This window comes from Columba livia, chromosome 4, assembly GCF_036013475.1.
Source record: "Columba livia isolate bColLiv1 breed racing homer chromosome 4, bColLiv1.pat.W.v2, whole genome shotgun sequence".
NCBI lineage: Eukaryota > Metazoa > Chordata > Aves > Columbiformes > Columbidae > Columba > Columba livia.
Window position 1 is genome coordinate 24,286,264 of NC_088605.1, and position 15,461 is coordinate 24,301,724.

Here is a 15,461-nt window from a genome sequence, read left to right on the forward strand (position 1 = left end):
GTGTGGCGTCCAATATAGACATGCTGCAATAGCCCCAAGGAAACATAAAAGTCTCAGTTGTATCTACAGGTAAAATCTTTGTGACCTCTACATTATAATAGTGTCTAAGGAAATGGTCTGGTTCCTTTAAACATATCAAAATAGCCAGCCCTTCAGAGAGGCAGAAATTTTACTTTAATATATTGCTACATGTCTTCTCCAGCATGACTGCTGAGGGGTCTAACCCTACAGAGACTGCAGACAGAGAGTGCACACTAACAAAGAGTGTCAGTGGCCCCTCTCCTCCTCCCCACCTGTTTTACCCACAAGGGACTCCAACACCTGAAATCCTTATGCATCTGAAGCACAAGTTTCTTGCAGCATCCTCACCTGAGGGATGGTCTCTGCTAGGAGGTAACGTGATGACCCTGCCTTCCGTCAGGCCAGCAAAGCAAATATCTAAAAGCTCATCTATATTCACACCAGCTCAAGTTCACTTCCCGATACACACGTCTCCCCTCTGCCTGTGAGAAGTCTTTCAGCTGTAGGGGACCTCTCTGGCTTGCATTTGCCTCAGCTCTTTCCCAGCTAGTGCCCTTCCTGAGTGAATACAAACATGACTCAGCTTTTCCTTTGAAACAGAACAAATTTGGTTCTTTTCACAGTTCCACTTTGGTGTGCTATGACAGAACACAGATCTGTCTTCCACTTTGTTTAGAAGATGTGACGCCAGTAGCAGTTGTGGATTTAATTACATTTCGGCTGCAAGAGAATCTCAGTTATGTTTTTTTATGTCTCTTCTGACCTCGAAAAGCCAGTTTTAAATAGGCAGAGCATTCTTAAATATCACCAATTGTGGCTAGGTCTGACTCAGGCTCTCATAAGAGAAATTATTGCTTTTTGTCCAAAATGTTCACTTTGGCAGTATAAAAAATGTCTCTTTCATATATATATATGTGCATATACATATATATGTGTATATTGAATAAAAGCAATGGTATAATTGTATAATTAATTGTATGATTAACATTTTAATTTCATAATAAAACTGCATAATGAGTATCTTGGTATATGTCAATATTCAAAACGTCTTTCATACACGTACATGAACAGTAAATCTTCTCAGTAATCCTTAGTCAACACAATCACCTCAAAATACAACCTCAAAATAAAAAAAATATGTTTGTAAAGGCTGTACTCTCCTATCAAATTCCTCTCAGAGAAAAAAACAACTTGTGATAGTTTTCATTTTATTACATATTTAATAATATTCATTATACTTCATATATATTTCCTTCAATTATTGCTTAAGGATTTACATCTGTGCAATATCACTGTCACGTTGGTTTAGATAGCTCCTCTGCTCTAGCTCCCTAGAAATACATTAGAAATGTTTTATTCACTTAGTTCAAAACCAGCACCCCTCATTGCTTTGATAAAGCTTTCTCTTCTAATGGTACTGATATTTTTTTAATAACAATTTGGTGACAGACCTTAAAAAGCACCTTGGAGCACAAGAGGCCAGGAGCAGCTGGTATTGCACATAGCAATGGAATAAGCGGCACATTGGGATGATGAAGAGGGACCTGTAGCTAATAGAGAGAGGGTGGATGTGACTCAGCCCAGCTCCCGCCACAGCCACGCCTCACCCAGGGCAGGTGCAGGTGAGCGTGGCAGCGCCTGCTCCAGCTGCTCTGCCCAAGGCCATTCAGCGCCTGCGCCGGCTCCTGACTGAGCACATCTCGGCGTTCCTGGTCCTCTCTCAACCTCTCCAGCCACCCTGGAGAACCAGTCTGGAGTCACAGGTACCACTTCACCACAGAGAGGCTGAACTTTAAACGACGTCCACAGGGCAAAAAACAGTTTCTGCTCAAACCATTGCACAAAAACCCAGTCCCTGGCTTTCACTGAGGACAGACTAACTTCATCCATCACTCCTTTCCTCTTCTGCCTCTTTCCTGCTTGGCCCATTCCAATTCCTGTGTCAGTGGCATGTCTTTTGTGTGTCACTTGGTTGAACACCGGTGGTATATAATTTACACGGAACAGACATAAGACATAGGGCCATTTTTCCTCTGCTGGAGAATCAACAGCCTCAGAGGGAAGGTTGCTTTATTTTCCTTCTTTGTTGTGCTGTGAGCTGTAGGGGGGAAAGAGCTAACAAAATGATATTTCAAAGATGAAGCCCCACTTAAAATAATAATAATAAAAGCAATTAAAATGAGCAAAGAGGAAAAATTCTTCTTTCTACATTCTTTGTGATATTTCACTGACAGCATGCAGCAACTGCGTTGCTGCTGGTATGTTTTCCACACAGGGCTGGGCTGACGGGTGGGTTGTTCTTGTACAACAATTGCCACGGCAGGACCAGGCAATGCGCCTGCCCTCACCCCAAAATCAGAGAACTGAGAAATACAGCCTCCGCTTCTGGCTGCTACTGCTGGTAGGGTAACAGCTATGTAAATCTGGATTTGATGCTTATTGTTTGGCATCAAAAACACCAGAAACCCATGTGCAAAGCACTGATCTAACATAAACCCAGTGTGACGTTTCAGATTGTACTAAAAATCCCTGATGGGTTCACTTCAACTGGTACCTGCAGGTTTTATGCCGGACCCATTACCATACCCGCCTGACCTCCTCTAGGTTTTCACCAGCCCCGCCAGCACAGAGGCAACAGAAATGTGCTTTGGATGATTACACAGAAATGTGATCATGCACCACACCTGATGTGAATCAAGCATACTTCTGGGAGATCCAGTCAGACACGGATCCAGCATTAATAGCCAGGGATTTACAGCCTGAGAATTTTCCACAGAGAAAACTACAGGGCCAGGAAACAGGCAGGGATTCATGGAAGTTCAAGGCAAAATAAAACATTATTGCAAATTGCTTCTTTGCATAACAAAGCCTGTAAAATCTTGTTCTTTGAGAGCTATCAATTAAGCAATTTTTAATTAACTTAATGCAGGGGGATTGTACTTCTTTCCTGTTAGGCACTTTTTCAATCAATGTCATGGGGACAAATGCTTTTCAGAAGTCTAACCAGTAGCAGGAGGAGTATTGTTAGTCTTAATCAGTTCTAATTTGGAAGTGGGGGAAGAAATTGCTGGTAAATTGAAATCTAGCTATCATAAAACTACATGACCGAGTATTAACTATGCAACTATCCTTTCTTTTCACTATTCGCATGCCTCAATAGCCTCTCTAAGATTTTACCTGAGATGGAAGCAGTTTCCCTGTTCAATTTGCTACAATTTTTAAGCACTAGCACAGGCAGACCTTTGCAGATCACTGCAAGATGTCTCTGTGTCCTGAGCTTTAATGCTTGCCGTCCAGAGAGTCACTCTGCCAACTTCGGCAATGCTCTGGGGAGCGATTTTAAACGTTTAGCTTCCCCAGTTACTGCTTTGTGCCCTTGTTGGCTGGTAGGAGCTTGTTCCTGCCCGCAGCAGGCAGAGCCGGCACAGCCGCCCGGGTGTGGGTGCCGCAGCCACCCAAGGGCGTTGCACATCCCTCCCCTCCCTCTGCAACAGCCCGGCCGGCCCCGGGGCAAGATCACTCCTCCCTGACCCTCACCATGGGCAGTGGGCAAAAGGCAGTAAACTTAGACCTAGGGCATTCAGCCATTAGTCTCCAGTCCCCACGGCAAGGCAGGAACAACAAAAAAATCTGCATTATTGTGCTTCCTGACCTGCTAATCCTCTCTAGGCTGCTGGAAATACTCTCGTCTAAGTGCAACACCCTGGCTGTAGGCTTTGGGGAGACTACTTGCAGTAATTACAGTCTGTCATAACATGGGTTTATTACAATAGTTGTGTTCATGTAATAGACAGAAATGTTTGTTCCCTTATGAAATACATAGATGCTGGGAGATTTATGTGGGTAAAGCAAACAATAACACCATCCCAGATTACGAACCACAGTTGATCTGCATATACTGTACTGAAGAAATAATGACAGCAATTTATAAAGTTACCTGCCTAAAGTCAAAATTTCAGAATTATTTACCTTCAAGGAGGTGATATACCATCTCTCAGCGATGCTCCTGTTTATTGACAATCACAAGTTACTTGCTGCCACTTAAAAATAAAACATGAGGAGGTTGAGGGGATTCATCTGCTTAGAGGGGGAGGATTTCTGTTGGCTTTTTAAGCATGAACAGGCCATTCCAGGAACCAGGTACTGCAACAGTATGTCCAGGTCATGCTAGCTAGGTTTTAATTCCTGAGCTCTATTAATTTGGCTGCCGTGGCAGGCACCCTCTAAACACAGCACTGGAGACCTTGTCTGCTGCAGAACAGGCAGCCAGGCTGCTGCACCGCAGCTCACTCATGCCGATTACAGGAGCTGAAGGGCTTTAACTTTAAACCAGTATTTCCCTACCCTTTTTGATCAAAGAACCACCTAATTTCAGAGTTAAAAAAAAAAAATCCTTGAATAATCTTCAACAGCACAGCCACCTATATACAACTACCAAACATGAAGTTAAGCTTTCAATGTTCATTTAGAGCATTTTCTTTTCCTTAGCTTGTTTCCCCAGGCTTGCCTGCCTGGCAGTGTGCAAGTATGGTTTACATGTATTTTATTTTTTTGTGATTGTTTCAAGAAGCCTTTCTGAGGAGGCGTAGTTCATCTGCCACTCATTGACAGTGTTTTGGATGGGGGGACTGCAGGCGGCTGCGGCAGGCAGGCAGCTGCCATGGCAGAGGCCCTGTGCAGCTTCTCAGGCTACTGATTTGTGTTTTGCCATCCCAGAGATGCTCTGTGTTTCCCACCCACACCACCACAGGCCCCTCAGCAGCAATGATCTGCACCCAGCCTTGAGAAAGTTTCTGTGGCATGGGTGGAAGTTTAATTTGTGTAAAACTGATACTTTTCTGTTGAAAGTCACATTTGTGTGACAAGGTTTGTAGCTCCACCCTCCTGCTTTCATTAGAGCAAAATTTTCATTCGGCATAATGGTTCATCTGTACAAGCCACAGTAACATCTCTTACTTTAAGCCGGTTCTCTGCACATCAAGAAGTCAGCAGGACACACAAAGATGAGCGTAGCAGTGACACAACTGTTCCTTCGGGTCTACTGTTGACTCTACCAAAGGTATTTTTAATTAAACTGTTTTCCTTCTGAAAAGCAGCTAGGTGCACACCAGTCTGGCACAACTGGGGAGATTAACCCATATTGCTTATCATTTAGAAAGCACCACAAAAATGCTTGTCACGTTACAGAACATAAATGTAGAAGTGTTGAGCAAACATGCAGGATAGTCTCTGCTCTGAGCAACTCTACTTAAAAACACAAGATGATATAGTTAATGATAAAAAAGAGAAAAGAGAATAAACTTGCTATTGAAAATTATGTTAAAATTTCTCTACTGAATAAATATAATTACTTAAGTATTGTTTTGGCTTACTGCATCCTTTCAGAGCTCTCAGTGTGCTTGATCTTTAGCTTCCTACTTAAATTTCATTACTTTTTGAAACCACAGAAGGCCCTAGTATCAACAATACCTGATGCCAATGAATTCTGTTTTAACAACATGTTGCATGAAGTATCACCTCCTTTTATTTGCTTGAACTTTCCACCTTGTGATTTCTTTTGATGCTCCCTAACTCTTGTACTGCAAGAAACAGTAAGCAGTTCATCCCCTCACAACTTGTCCCTTGCGCTCCGTTTATTGACTGCTAGTTTATCCTCCCTCAGTTATCTCTCCTTGGGCTCTGGGATCTTGGTCTATTTAAGCATTCCTGATATGAAATCTATTCCATATATTTAGTGATATTTGTTGACCTTCTCTATACCTTGTACAATGTTACTGTACCCTTTTTGAGAAGAGCACACAGTATTTAGAGCGGGAGTGTATCATGAGTTTATATAGTGGAGCAGTGTTACTGCTATGAGCAATTTAGTGTCTTCAGCTGCTAATTCGATTAAATTTTAGGAAATTGCAAAATGATGACCAAAAAGTAAATGTAAATCTGTTTGTAACTTGGGTGAACTCCTACTGATTCTAGAACTTAATATTCAAGCTTAAGTTTCTCAAGTCTAATTACTGACTTGGGGAATCTAATTGCCTTACTGGGGCATATAATTCTAAATATTTCTGAGGCTGTAAGCAGAGTCTTAGGTGCCTACATTCTATTTGATAACTCATTTCTAGTTGAAAAAAAATGTAATCTTTTTCTTCTTCAGATCACTATGTGAGAATGGGGTGGGAATGAAAACTCCTCATCTTATAAATTAAAATACTACAAATCACAAACCTCCTCCCCACCTCTTTTTTTCCTACTGGCATGTCTCTTCTACTAGAAGCACAACCTGTTCCTGTTATTGGACAGAAACAGAATCTTAAGGAACACTATTAAATGAATATATATATACATATATATATATATCCATAAAATTTTAATGGGCACACAGTAAAGAAAGCTTTTTCACTTTATGAAACTGGTTATAATATATATAGCCTATATACAAGGGTATATTGCATAGCTATAGCATTTCTTATCACAGAACATTCAGGTACTTTCAACTAGACCTAAATCAGCATAGGTTCTCTCAGTGTAATTGAGACACACTGGTTTAAATTAGTTGAAATCAGATGAAGCAACTCTTTGGACATGGCAGAACTGTAACTCCTGTCACTTTCCAAAGGACTTCCAAGGGCTCGAACATGACCTGCCTTGCTATAGGAGGTCCAGGCAATCCTTACACTGCATTCGCAAAGCTTTTTGGTCACAGCCATACTGCTGACAAAGGCATTATTTGCACTGACTGGTCTGATAAGAGAATGTAAACACCTTAAAAGTGCCATTGCTCTTGCACAATCAGGTCCCAGCTGCTGAGTCATCACTCTGGGGACAGTGCTTCCCACCAGCCCTGGCAGGTGGTGTCCAGCCCGCACCCATCTGTGCTGCCATCAAACCATCTCCCCTCCTCAGGGCTCCACATGAGCCTCCGGCAGCCAAGCAAAGCCTTCTGCCAGTCAGCACAAAATTGTCACGCTCCTTTTCTAATCCCAGTATTTCATAAACTAACAAATCAGAAGATTAGCCAGCTGTAATAACGCTCCTTTTCACCAGGGCAGGAATAACCGGTGAGAATCCTCACCATGTGCACATTTTCTTTCAGGACAAGTGCACCGTTCTTGAATTACCAAGCCAAACCCCATGGATTGAAAATATGAAGAATCCCAGTAATAACTACTGGCTCTTTTAAAATATCTTTTGCATAAGTTTGTAGGTTCTTGCAAAACCCCAAATAGCCCAAATAGCAAACGGCTCTACTATCTGGATAGGGATAGACATATTGTGTTAGGGATAGACATATTGCGTTTGCAAACTGGACAGCACCACCTGAAATTGTTCATCCATAGGGGGTAAAACTCAATTGATTTGCATCGCAGATAAAGGTTTATCTTTGATTACCTTGTAAGAGATAACAGCAGAACTGATGATACGATCTGACAAGTGTTTGTGAACATATTATTGTCTTTCATAAGCTGCCACTCCCTGCACATCCCTGAAGCACATCTGCTGTGCTGGCTGCGAGGCGGCAACACACAGCCTGGGTGCTGCTGGCCCCCTGGGATGCCCAGATACACCTAAACCATTGAGGACAAGAGACACACACTGGAATGTGGGAAATTCCAATTACATACAAGGAAAGTATTTCCACTATGAGGGAGACCAAGCACTGGAACAGGTTTCCCAGAGGGGCTGTGGAGTCTCCATCCTTGGAGATATTTAGCATCTGGCAGGACATGGTCTGAGCAACCTGCTCCAGCTGACCTGCTGGGAGCAGGGGGGTTGCACTTGAGCATCTCCAGAGGTCCAGCCTCAATTATTCTGTGATGCTGCGTGTTCATGGCTGCTTACAGTATTTTAACTAAGGGAGTGGTAGTTAATAGGTTATGAGGATTTTTCACATCACTGTAACTATCACGGGAAGTAGCAATAAAGAATTAAAGAACATTCAGTGGCAAGAAAATAATTACTATTTACAGAAAAATACACCAGAAATGTAAAGGTTGGTGGGGTGTTCCCCAAATAAATTATCAGCTGGCAGCACAGCTCCACAGGAAATGGAATTCATTTAGACCAGGGGAATTTCCAGCATGACAGAGTCTGTTTTCAACTGCATTTGAGATGAAAAACACAGATGATACATTTTGCAGAAAAAAAATTTTTCAATTAATAAAAATGTGAATGCTGTTAAAGGATTACCACATAATATACACATGCCTACACATGCACACACATACATTAAAAAAAAAAAAAAAAAGGAACAAGAATACCAACACTGAAAATTCAGGAAATCTACACAGGAAAATCAAAATAAAACAACAAGACTATCTCCTAACAGGATCTCCCATGTCAATTTGAATTTATTTGAAATTTTCCCATTCAAAAATCCAGTTGTTTTCTACTTTGTGAAGAACATTTTGCACCTGATGGAGCAACATTTTCCAAAGAGAAATTTCCATTTCAAAACTTTATATCAGTTCAGCTATTCTTTCAAGAGGAGGAATATGGGCTTTCTTCACTGATACAACTTCATTTTTCCTGAGCCAGGTTTTGCCTTTCCTTGCAATAAACCAGTGAATTCTTCATGTTTGTTACACATTCCTCTAGTGTTTTATAAGAAGACATCTAAAAGTTTTACTGCTCTGTTTCTTTCCGGACCACCCCAACAAACAACTTCTGCTTTATTTTTAGAATTAGCCTTTCTTGCTGGCTTTTATTTTCCCATGCAGCCCTAACATGAGTTACTGTAATGCAAATTTAACTATTAGTTTGCTGCACTGTACACCTGACCCTATGGCACAAATATTACCTACCTATTTCTCTCCCTGTCCAGGTACTTCATGTCCTTCATCACTTAGGCTATTTGAGTACCACAGTTATTGACAAACAGAAAGAACATAAATAATACCATTTTCTCACTTCGAAATGTCAAAGAGAAGTAATAAGATTAGCTTCCCAGAGATAGTGGCAATCAGTCTTCACTGTATTAAAAAGCTGTGATGCTTCATTGTGTTCTTGGGTGTAAGGGTATAGCACGTATAGAAAGTTACAGTCAAGAGAAGAGGTTTGTTCTTCTGGTGGTATAATGCCACTAAAGGTCACGTTAGAAGAAGTGAAGGACTCTGTATGACAGAGTTATAAAGAACCCTGAGGTTTCAAACTGACGGCAGTGAAGAATGAGCCGCTCTGGGCTGCCTCACAGTCGGTGTGTGAGGCAGCTGCTGCTCCACAGTTGGTCAGGAAAAGGTTAAGATTTTCTGGAAGTGGCGTCTCCACAGATGGCAAATTCCTCTTTCTGTTCAAATGAGACTGTTCAAAAACAAAGCAACCTCTTTCCCAGAGAAAGAAAACTAATTTTCCACGAATTCAACCCTTCCTTCTTCCACCATTTCCTCAGCTGCTGGTTCACTGCCAGCTCACTGCATCCTCAGCACTCAGCTCCCTCTGGTTCTCAGAAAAGATCACGTGTGCTGCTTGCTGTTGTTTCCTGGCCCCAGTTACTCTGCTCTTGCCATGGACATTACATCTCCCTTTCCCCTGCTCTCATTCCTGGCTTTCCCTCTTGACTTTTTGTCCCCTCCCCAGTTTGCCATATCATGTGCTGTTCAAGCAAAAGACGCTGCCTCTCCCTGTAAAACCTGACTCATTCACACCTCTGAACTTACAAAGTTAATTGCCTCAGGAGTTTTTTATCTTGACAGCATCAAGCTAAGCCCATTTTCCTGATGATTCAGTTTCAGATCCATGTATTACCAGCTGCTTTTTCAGATCTTCTCATGTTTTTCTGTGATAATCTTCATTTGCTTCAATGGGATCTTCTTTAAGCGTCTTTAACCTCAACAGATTTCAGGAACTGCAGTTGATAGGTTTTTTTTTCTTCTCTCAGCCTTCCTCCAAGGTTTCTCTTATGCTGCTTTCCCTACTTATATTTTTTCTTATCACCTCTGAAAAATAAACTGTACATCACAATTAGTAGAAATTCAACCATCAGAGTTAAATGTCTTAACTAACCTCTGTACGGTTTTCTGAACGCCTGAACACCCACCCATGAGAATGCAGATGTACAAATTTGCCATTTCTATCCACCTGAATCTTTCACAATAGCAGGCATATTTCTTTATCAGGTATTGTAATTCTGTTCAAAATAATAACTTGTCCATCACTTCCAGTCAAAACTTCATACTTTCACACAGTTATAGGCATGGTGTTTTGTTTTGTTGGTTTTGTTTGTTTGTTTTAATATTCTAATGATTTATCTAAAAATACACCTAATAATATAGGGTTTATTAGGTGAAGAAACAATCAAGAGAACAACAATGTGGAGTATCACATTCCTATGTGAAGGCCAAATTTTCTAGGAATTTCCATACAATTTCTGAATTTGAGACTTTTCTGTAGGTCTTGGCTGCACGTGCATGCAGATGGACGTTTAGCTCATGTCTGCATACACAAATCAGATGGCAAAACTGGAGCTGCGCACCGGCATGGTAAGAAGGAACTGCTCGTGGAATGGCTGGCTATAGTTTTTTCATTTTCAAGCAATACAACCTCATATAACTGCTTTGTTTTTAACACATACAAAAAGAGCAGTAGAGCTGAAGAAGAAAATACCTGGCCTCTGAACAGCCAAACTATTTGTGCAGCTGGATCCCTCCAGGTCCTGCAAAGGAGACATAGCAGACAGCCACCTACGCAGCCTTTCCACCCACCTCATTTCAGTGCTGTGCTAACCCATTGGATACGCTACTTTCAAGCATTTATTCTGCCTGCAGTTCCCATGCACAACACTCACAGGGCTCCTTTTCTAGTCTCCCTCACTCTCTCTCCAGCTTAGCATAGCCAAATAACAGGGTCAGGGCAACTATACTGTATGAACTATGCACTGGGTATGCACAGAAATGCTTATTATTTGTTTTACCTCTACATTGTACTTGTTCAGCTGATGAGTAACTTGGGGGTGGACACTTAGAGAGGCAATGTGTGCTTCAGAGGTCGATTAAACAGGAGGACCTCTCCAAAAGAGTTGTGTTTCCAGTACTGGGGGCCAGGCCCAGCTTTGGTTTCAGAACACCTGAGGCACTTGGAACAGAAAGCCTCACTTCTGCGAGAAGATCCTGCACAAAACACATCCTGGAAAAGATAAATACTTTCCACAGAAAAATTGTGAAATCCTTCTGTGATGAAATATTATCACATATTTTTCTAAGTACATGCTACATTAAAGTTATTACTTCATCATCTTTTCCTACTGCCTCTCTACACTTTTAACTCTGCTTTCACTCCCCTCCTAGTTCAAACACTCCGTAATCAGCACCTCTCCCAAAATCAGCCATCTCTGCCAGTGCCCGACCACCCAAATTGCCCTGTGTACCGTGCCTTAGCTGCCTGATTCACTGATGACGCTGCCGATTACTCCCGATGGGAGAGGGTTTCACAGGCAAAAGGAACAGAAAGTGATCTCTCGTTTTGCTCATCATAATTCCAACATGTAAACAGGATCCCCTATCGTTTTGCTCGCACCTGTTTTCATTATAGTAGCCGAGAATTTTCACATAGCTTTTGAGTAAGCTGTGCTGGCTGGCTAAATCATTTCCTTATAAATACTACCTAGACCTGTTGATACACAGAGTTTCCCAACTCGATCGAGGGTGAAACCTAGCATGCTCCATCTCAGTTGAGGAGCAACCTGTTTCCCTAGCGCTCAAATGAAGTCAAGCAAGTCAGTTTTTACATCAGGAAATCCTTACAAAATATGCCTCTAGTAATTCCAAGGAGTTTTCTTGGCTGTTGAATTGAACTATGCTATGACAAACTGGCAATTTTAAACAAAATGCAGCCTCATAATTCTCACATTTTTGTAGAAAAATTACAAATGTGAACAATGTGGCAAAGTTCCAGGTAGCTTTCTGGAAATGAGAAAGGTTAATTAATCCTCAGTGTAGTTTCAGCCTTGAAAAAAATAAAAATGTTTAAAGAGTTCCAGTGTTGAAGTTTCAGCAGAGGCTGCTACGCATACAGCAAGGCTACAATGTTCTTCACCAGCGCCTGGTGCTCCCCAGAGATTTTTCTGTGTCAGTCCCAAAATTCAGGATTTGAGTTTCACTCCCATCATGGTGCTTAGGGTGAATGACTGAGCCAAGTTCACCAGGATGTCAGGGCATCCTTCTAGCTTCAGCTCCTCATTTCTCCCCTCCTTTCTATCTCTCCAGCATCTGATCTCTTTTCACTTCTGAGATCGCTCCTATCAGACCCACACCAGAGACAGCCCACGACCCCCAGCCTGGCATTTCTTCCCACTGCAGACTCAGGGCTGTGCTCCATGGTAGGAATTTTCCTGTTTAAATGTTGTGTCCAAAGAGACCTGTGACATGAAAAAGGCCTACTCACTCTTCTGCCATGGTTTCCCTTTCTAGGCACCATATTTTCCCTAAAGTTTGATTTGTTCCTTCATAGAAGAAGTAATGGAGCATTTTGCACCTTATTATAATTAGATAAACATTTAGTGAGAGATCATCGTTTTAAGGAGACCCCCATATTCTGATTCTGATCCTACATAAATCAGAGGAGCTTTTTCCACATGGCTTTGGTGGGAATCAAATCTGACCCAAAACCACTTGACAGATGCATCCAGGCAAGTCTGAATTTACTGCTGGATGTTTGGGAGTGTGACATATGAAAAATCAGACCTGCTGCTCCGGTACTGAGGAGCTCAGCACCAAGGATGTGATTCAGAGACTCGTGCAGTGAGTGTGACAAGCAGGACGACTCACGGAACAAGGCGGCACACCCAGTATCAATGTTTAAAGAGCTGAAACCTGATCTGATACCTTTGCAAAAGGACAGAGAGGTAAAGGACTATTAATATGTATTAGGAAAGGGATGTAAATTCAAGCTGTGAAACAGTCCTTACAGAATAAAACTGTGAGATAGGCCACAGCCAAAACTGTAGATCTGAGTTTCCTGTTTTCCTGCTGTGGGAAACTAAAACCTCAGATACAAGTGCATATCAATCCAGGATTACAACTTTGGACCTGGATCTAATCTTTCTATCCTTGTAGGTTTTTCAAAACAATGTTCAGATTTGATTTCACATAAACTCAGACTCGAAATCTTGATTCAGTCTCAACTCCTCTGAAAATGAGTTATCTAATTTATGTCATTCAAATCCAAATCTGTCCAAATTCCTGGGAAGCTCAACATCAACTAAGCTGATTCTGAAGTTCTACAGTGAAGTTCAGATTGGGATGCTTAAAAAGTCTAGAGAAATCAGGATACCTAGAGTTAGAGGAAAACACGGGAATGGAAATCAGAAGCAAAATAGTGAGAGGACCAGCTGACTTCCAAGAAAGGAAAGAAACACTGAGAAAGGGGAAAGGAGGAGACACTGTTGCATAGCTCTGTTCACATCGCTGTCATGTAGGACATAAGAGGCCAGTCTGGTGCGGAAGCCATGGAGATATGTCGGCACGCAATGTGCCTATTTCAATAAATTTTGCTTTTTAGGTAGACTTGTTGGAATGGGAACACTCCCATCCTAACCAGTGATGTAGCTCTGGGACTGGAACTGACTTGTACTTCTCCTGGAAGTGATGGCACCTGATAGCTTCCACCTGTGAGCAGGTACCTAGTATTTTAGAGACATGACACGCTGACATGATGGTGTGGACATGACCTGAGTCTGGGGTAACAGGCCCAAGTAGAATAATTTAAATCAGTACCAGTGACATCTCTCCAGCTGTTAAAGACCCCCATATCAAAACCAAACTGCTGGTTTAAATGTGGCTCTTTTTCTAAACAGGAGTGGTAAAATTCTTAGTCCAGCCCTGAGAAGGTCATTTTCACAGATGAAGCCACATGTGAAATATTAGCTTTTCAGCTTTTATATTCTTGATAAAGAAGGAAACCACAAATCCTTGTTTGCTCTGTACTACAAAAAGACAGAAGGAAAAAAGTGACCACTTGCTGTGCAAGCACAGCCGGAGATTAAAGTAAAACCTGGTAAGGAATAAACATGAAACAACCTCACTGCATTCTTAGCTAGACCAAAGGTATAAACGTCCTCACACTCGATCAGCAAGATCCAAAAGGGCTGTTGAACTCACCAGAAACTGCTCTGTGTGACTGCTTTCTCCCTCCTTGCCCATGTACTTACCACCAAAAGCAACTCCCCTAGGTGCCCTACAGAAATGTAAAGGTCATTATTCAAACAAGACAGGTACACTGAACAACACATGCATAAAGCAAAGGCAGTGACATTGCAGAAATTCTGCAAAATAATTGTGCCCAACATTATTTTGTATTTTTGTCCTTTTCCATTATCCACATTTTTATTTACCTACTTAATGCATGCACGTGTGAAAACCGCACATGCAGCCACGGGTGCAGTTGTTGCTGTACTGGTTTGCAGGCGGCTCTGTGCAAAGCTTCAATACACATATGAGCCAAGGACAGATTCCAGCAAGACCCACACAGAGCAGCGATGGTTGTGCTGCAGAAACACCCATGGGTAAGAGCAGAGCCATGCGAGGCAAGGGAGCTCAGGCTATGTTCCAGAGATGCCTGATGGGTAACAAGGCTGGAAATTGCAGGTTGGGTCTGAAATTTATCTGAGACTTGTAAGGGGCTGTAGTGAACAGAAAACTGGACTGAACAGGGACTCTCACAAAAGAGAGGAAACCCTAGCAGTGTTTAAAAACTTCATGAAAAGGAGAATAAACCAGGAGAAGTAGATGCAGAAGCAACTGAGATCAAAGGTGGACTTTTTTTAGGTGGGAGAGACTAAAACTTGCTTGTATTATGGGGCAAAAACTGGCAGAGCAAAAAGAAATGAAAGCAGAGAGAGAGTAAGGATGTGAGGGTCCAGCCTCAGATCAGCCTCCAGCAGGGGTATATTCCTCATCTCACAGCATGCACCTGTTACCAGCCATAGGGTGCCTGTAGCTCATACAGCACAACAATATTCCCTCAGTAGCAATTTGACTGCTCGCCTGATCACAGGGACAATGGGGACATTAACCACACTGGGATGTGCTTTCAGGACCTTTTGGCCAGCCAGATCTAGCTACATAACACAGCTGCAGTGGGCCAAGGAGCTGCAATGACAGACCTTAGTTGGGGTCTTGCACCTGTGACTATGGACAGACAGACTTTGCACATGATAACAGGCCCAGCCTGTGCTCAAAATATACCAAATTTGTTGAAACACTTTTTTGTCCAAAATTGATGGCACATGCCATGAAATGAAATCTGGTCTCGAGGGCATTATGCTGTCACCTACAAAGCATTTTTTCTTCCATGCCCCAGACAAGGCGATTTGTGGATCTATGCATGACTGCTCAGATAGCGAACTGCACAACAACTTGACATTACGCATGCAGCAAATGCTGGGAAGTATCTTCTGAGTTAAAACATTAACCGAATTCTTTACCAGCTTGGAAGAAGTTAAGGTGAAGCTT